The following is a 6,725-nucleotide window of genomic DNA, read 5'->3' on the forward strand; positions in this document are numbered from 1 at the left end:
AAACCATATAAGCAGTCAGACAGTATAAACAATGGAACAGTCCAAAAAAGTCAATGTATGAACAATATAAATAGTGACATATATTTGCTGGCTGATTGTCCCTTTTCTCCTCCTCCTCCTCCTCCTCCTCCTCCTCTTGATCTCCTTCTCCTTCTCCTTCTCCTTCTCCTTCTCCTTCTCCTTCTCCTTCTCCTTCTCCTCCTCCTCCTCCTCTTCCTCCTCTACTTTGCTGTATCTAGTATGTGGCCTTGTTAATCTGTAAGAAACAGAAAACCAACAACTACAACCATAGTGCTATACACATGTTTACACATTCCACTGAAAGAATTATGAAACTTTCTATCAGCCATCATTAAAGGAATTACTATGCATGAAACACAAATCTGTAACAAATCAAATAAAATACACACCAGTTGTTGGGATCACATACACAAGAAGTAAAAGAAATATATGAACATTTAATGAATGTTTTATATTGATTCCTGTGTTTTAATTGATGTTTTATAATCTATTATGAATGTATGCTGCTTGCCAGTTCTTGGAAGCCGCCCTGAGCCTGCCTAGCGGGGAGGGCGGGGCAAAAGTGAAATAAAATAAATAAATAAATAAATAAATGAGAAAAAATGTACCAGGAAAAGTTTAAAAACTCACAGGAGGAGTCCCAAAAGCCACAGATTCAAATTTGCATATGCAGTCTTGATAGCAGTAAGGCCACAGTAAGAGCCAGTTGCATCAGCCAAACTTATATATGGGTTGGGTGTCCATCCTTAAAGGGCCAGCAGAACATCAGAGAAGCCCTGTTGGATCAGGCCAGTGGCCCATCCCGTCCAACACAACAGGGGCGAAAACCCAGGGTGCCCTCAGGAGGTCCACCAGCAGGGCCAGAACTCCAGAAGCCCTCCCACTGTTGCCCCCCAAGCACCAAGAAGACAGAGCATCTCTGCTCCAGGCAGAGTGTCCCACCTAAGAGCCACTTACGGACCTCTGCTCCATATGCTTATCCAATCCCCTCTTGAAGCTGATAAGAACATAAGAGAAGCCATGTTGGATCAGGTCAATGGCCCATCCAGTCCAACACTTGGTGTCACACAGTGACCCAAACCCGGGTGCCCTCAGGAGGTCCACCAGCAGGGCCAGAACTCCAGAAGCCCTCCCACTGTTGACTCCCAAGCACCAAGAATGCAGAGCCACTGATGGATCTCTGCTCCGTATGTTTATCCAGTCCCCTCATGAAGCTGTCTATGCTTGTAGCCGCCTCTGCTTCCTGAGGCAGTGAAACATACAAGAGTAACATTGACGGTAGTCAATGCTTGCCAGGATTAAGTGTACAGCTTAGAGATGCTGCAGATTTCATGGGGTGTCCGGCCACTGGGTTTATCGTGTTGCTCAATCGTTAGGTATGTTCAGCTCACTACCAAACACGTTGAACGCTTGCCAAACAGGTTTGCAATTTTTGTTTTCGCAAAACTGTGCACGTGGAAAAATGCTGTCGATGCAAACAGGTTGGCAGACATCAGTATTGCGAGGGACTGCTTAGATGAACACAGAGCACTGTTTAAAAGAAACCCCAAAACCAGAACAAAAAAGAGTATTTATGTCGACCAATTTATATTTGGCTTGCCGCTGAAAGAGTGGAATGACCAAACACTCTGGCCGTTGTGGGCTTAAGAAGACTGTGGCTGAATCTGCATTTGTCTTTCCCACCGGTGTCCCAGTCCGTCTTCAAAAAAGCGGTCTACATTTGGTGTCGTTTTCACACCTCAAGAGTGCTAGCATACTTTTGCACGTCCACATATGTTTATCATCCTTTCGGGGCAGCTCCACTGTCATTGCACCTCTGCACTGCTTCAAAAGAATCTTCTCCAAACAGCATTCAAACAAGCATAGAGGAAGATGGCGTCACAGTAGCGCGAAACTGATTTAAAAAATGCAAATGCAGATTCGACCTGTGTGAATGGACATGGAGAATGAAGAACACAAGAAGAGCTTTGCTGGATCAGACCAGCGGTCCATCTAGTCCAGCATCCTGTCTTCGACAGGGGCCAAGTGGTTCCTCTGGAGGGTCAAAAACAGGGCATAGAGGCCGAGGCCTTCCCCCGAGCTTGCCTCCTGGCTCTGGGATTCAGAGGCTCAGTGCCTCTGAATGTGGAGGTTCCCCTCAGCCACCGGGACGAGTCGCCACTGATAGACTTATCCTCCATGAATCTACCTAATCTTCTTTTAAAGCTGGCGGTGCCTGTGGCCATCACTACATCCTCTGGGAGCGAATTCCACATTTTACTCACTCTCTGGGTAAAGAAGAGAAGAAGAGAAGAAGAGATTGGATTTATACCCCGCCCTTCACTTGGAGTCTCAGGGCGGCTTACAAACTCCTTTCCCTTCCCCTCCCCACAACAGGCACCCTGTGAGCAATGTTCCCTCTAAGCTGTGGAGTCTTGTGAGCAAAAATTCTGCTTTGTGAGCTACTGACATTAAAGTTGTGAGCGAACAATTTGGCTACTGCATAAATTAGTTTGCTCTGGACCCATCCTTCCTGAGCTTAGACAAAAATCTGTGAGCTGGAGGCTAAAAAACTGTGAGCTAGCTCACACTAACTCAGCTTAGAGGGAACACTGCCTGTGAGGTGGGTGGGGCTGAGAGAGCTCTGACACAAACTGCTCTTTCAGGAACAGCTGTGCCAGAGTTTGTGACTGACCCAAGGTCACATCAGCAGGTGCAAGTGGAGGAGTGGGGAATCAAACCCGGTTCTCGCAGTATAGAGTCCGCACACTTAACCACTACACCAAACTGGCTCTTGTTCATCCTGAGTCTACTGCCCATCAGCTTCATTGGATGCCCTTGAGTTCTAGTATTTTGGGAGAGGGAGAAGAATTTCTCCTTCTCAACTCTCACCACACTGTGCATAATGTGATAAACCTCTACCACATCCCCCACTTCGTCATCCCTTTTATAAACTGCAAAGTCCCGGACTCTTTGACTGAGCCATCGGGTAGGGCGGCATAAGGTAAAGGTTCCCTTGCTCGAAAGCCAGTCGAGTCCGACTCTAGGGTTGCGGTGCTCATCTCCGTTTCAAAGCCGAAGAGCCAGCGCTGTCCGAAGACGTTTCCGTGGTCATGTGGCCGGCATGACTAAACACCAAGGCGCACGGAACGCTGTTACCTTCCCACCGAAGTGGTACCTATTCATCTACTTGCAATTTCTTGCTTTCGAACTGCTAGGTTGGCAGGAGCTGGAACTAGAGACGGGAGCTCACTCCGTCATGCGGCACACTCGGGTCTCGGACTGCTGAACTACCGACCTTCCACAGCCTGCAGTTCAGCGTCTTAACCACTTGAGCCACCGCAGCATAGAAATCTAATAAATAAATAAATAAATAAATAAATTAAAAAAAATTCCTCCTCCTAGGGAAAGGGCTCCAACCCCCTCATCATCTTGGTTGCCCTCCTCTGCACTTGTGTAACTTGTGGAGCTAGAGAACTTGGATCTAAGGTCTTTAGAGTTGAACTGCCAGGTAAACTTACCTACATCAACATGTTGATGAGCTGCAATGTAACTCTGAAGGTGGAACTGGGCTTGTTTCCATCTGGGTGTTTAGAAGCTCTTGGGCAATTTAATTTCACTGACAATAAGTGTACCCACACCTTTGCACCCGTTTCATGCATGAACATCCAGGAAAGTCAAAGACGTATGGATCCTACTTAACAGCTCTTCGGAAATCACGGTAAACATTTTTAAGGGAGAAAGTGGTTTTCCTTCAACAGGGGTATCTCCCACACAGGCAGGTGCTCGGTTACAGTGATTGTACAAAGGGGAAGTCATTGAAGTAGTGACAGACTTCACGTTCCTGGGATCCCAGATCAGCGCAGACTGTGACGGCAGCCATGAAATTAAAAGACGCCTGCTCCTCGGGAGGAAAGCGATGGCGAACCTAAACAGCATGATAAAAAGTAGAGACATCACCCTGCCAACAAAAGTCCACATGGTCAAAGCAATGGTATTCCCAGTAGTCACGTATGGCTGCGAGAGTTGGACTATAAGGAAGGCCGAGCCCCGAAGAATAGATTCTTTGGAACTGCGGTGCTGGCGAAGACTCTTGAGAGTCCCTTGGACTGCAAGAAGATCAAATCAGTCCATCCTAAAAGAAATCAACCCTGACTGTTCCCTGGAAGGCCAGATAATGAAACTGAAGCTCAAATACTTTGGCCACCAAATGAGAAGGGAGCACTCCCTGGAGAAGACCCTGATGCTGGGAGAGATTGAAGGTCAAAGAAGACGGGGACGGCAAAGGATGAGATGGTTAGACAGTGTCATAGATGCAATGGACATGAAGTTGAGCAAACTTCAGAGGACGGCGGAAAACAGGAAGGCCTGGCGGGATCTGGTCCATGGGGTCACGGATAGTCGGACTCAACTGTTCGACTGAACAACAACGACAAACATCTTGGATGTTACATGGGTTGCCAACTTCCAGGTGGTTAAAACCAAAACAGAAACACCGTGGACAATAATGAAAACAATTCACAAATTATATTCGTTCAAATTCTAAAAATTGCAATGAAGAACCATAGGGTCACAACTTCAACATTCGTAATGCACATTGCATAGAAAAATCCAAGTCCAAGTCAAAATGATCCATAACACAAATCGACGTGAATGAAAACAATATTGCTTTGGCTTAATGTGAAATCTTGTTGATTGCGTAGAATCCTTTGGATATGTGAATGTATCCTATACTCCCTTCTGAGGAAGTGTTTTGTGAAACGATGTTCAAGTCGACGGCATTGCTACAACAAGAAAGAGAACAAGGAACCCACATCCTGTATTGGCAAGAACTACCCACACAAGCACTTTAAGAACATAAGAACATAAGAGATGCCAATGTTGGATCAGGCCAAAGGCCCATCCAGTCCAACACTCTGTATCACACAGTGGCCAGAAATACCAGGTGCCAATCAGGGGGTCCACCAGTGGGGACTTTGTTTTCATAAGGAATGTTTATTCATGTTGATTCGTGGTATGGATCATTTTGAATTGGGTTTTTCTATGCAATATGCATCTTGAATGCTTCTGTATGGATTAGTTTGCCCGCTTTGTGAGAACTCTGTTGGAATCATAAGAATTATTCCATATCATGGATTAGGATTTTGTAGTAACTGTGTAAGGAAAAGATCGCTATCTACATTATAAGGAATGACGCAACTGGTCAGTTGATGTTCAGAGGACGTTTTTCTGCGAAACGGAAGTTTACTCCGGAGAATTTCGTCATCATGGCTCTGCGAGGAATTCTTCTTTGTCTGCACACCTGGCAGAAAAAAAAATATATATAAGGACTTTGGTGACGGCCATAAATCTATGCAGAAGGTACCATAAAACCCAATGATGAAAGAAAGTGAAAGCGGCATGCAGTGCACAGGGGGGGTTGGTAAAGCAACAGAGGGAAAAGCCAATGCAGAATCGCCCAAAGAGAGACATCCCATTCCAGGAGACAACACCTGTACATGGTTAGAGTGCTGTAGCACCTCCCAATGTCCAGGCATGCCGTTTCACTCACTCCATCACCTTGGTGGTCTCCAGGGGTCATTTCGTAGGAAAAGAGGTGCTGGAGCTCATTAGCATAACTCATTTGCATAGGCCACACCCCCTGACATCACCGGAAGTGTGTCAGAAGGCAACACCCACCGCTTAGGCTCCACTGGACTGTTTTGGATTGCTAGCTATGGGGTGGGGGAAACGTGCAGATCTGTCCTCGCAGAGGAGGGAGAGTACCTGAACAAAACTTGGTCTTAAAGGTGCCACTGGACTGTTTTGGGCCGGGGGGCTCTGCAACTTACCTGGCTGCTTCTTACTCTGACTGAGGGCTGCTGGGAGCAGGGGGTGGGGCTTGTTGCATGTGCTTGCCCCCTGGGCTCCTTACTGCCGGAGCTCCGCTCCTGTGCGCACCTGCAGGAAATGACCCCTGGTGGTCTCCCATCAACATACTAACCAGGGGTGATCCCGTTTAGCTTCCGAGATTTGATGAGATCAGGCCAGCCTGGTCCATCCAGGTCTGGGTGCCTCTACTTATCACACCCATTTATACCACACTCAAACTTGTCCAGGGCTTTTTTTTGTAGAAAAAGCCCAGCAGGAACTCATTAGCATAATAGGCCACACCTGACAACAGAAACTCCTTAGCATATTAGGCCACACCCCTGACAGCACAGCTCATTAGCCTATTAGGCCAAATACCCCATGTTACCAGAAGTGTGGTCGTCCAGCCACACCTACCTTTTGCTTCTTATTCTGTTTACCTTGTTTGTTGTCAAAACCCAGGGCCTTTTTTTGTAGCAGGAACTCCTTTGCATGTTAGGCCACGCACCCCTAATGTAGCCAATCCTAATGAGTTTCTGTTGTTGGGTGTGGCCTATTATGCTAATGAGTTCCTGCTGGGCGTGGTCAACTTGGGAGCCAGCCGGGACTCCGTTCCTGTGCGTTCCTGCCCCAAAATAGCCCTGAACTTGTCACTGTAGAGGGCTTTTGTGGCCTTTTTGCAAACTGAGGAGTTCAGTCATTGGAAGGCAAGTGGGGAAACCTGTACGGTCTCCCTGTCACCTCGGTTCTGGCCCCACTAGTGGACCTCCTGATGGCCCCTGGGTTTTGTGTTTTTAACAGATAATTTTTATTCATTTTGATAAACAGCAAAGATTTACAAGGTAAGCATGAGCATAGTCAGCTCTCAATGGCTT

The 6,725-nt window shown here is 46.9% G+C and overlaps 1 protein-coding gene across 1 annotated transcript in view; it reads left to right on the plus strand.

Moving 5' to 3' along the window:
- The window catches only part of LOC107120133 (solute carrier family 22 member 13-like), a gene marked incomplete at its 3' end in the record, with an annotated part of 33,337 nt that overhangs the window by 25,690 nt on the left and 922 nt on the right, over window positions 1–6,725 (plus strand). The window lies entirely within an intron of this gene.

This window comes from Gekko japonicus, unplaced genomic scaffold (genome assembly GCF_001447785.1).
Source record: "Gekko japonicus isolate JY-2015 unplaced genomic scaffold, Gekko_japonicus_V1.1 scaffold3483, whole genome shotgun sequence".
In the NCBI taxonomy this organism is placed as follows: Eukaryota; Metazoa; Chordata; class Lepidosauria; order Squamata; family Gekkonidae; genus Gekko; species Gekko japonicus.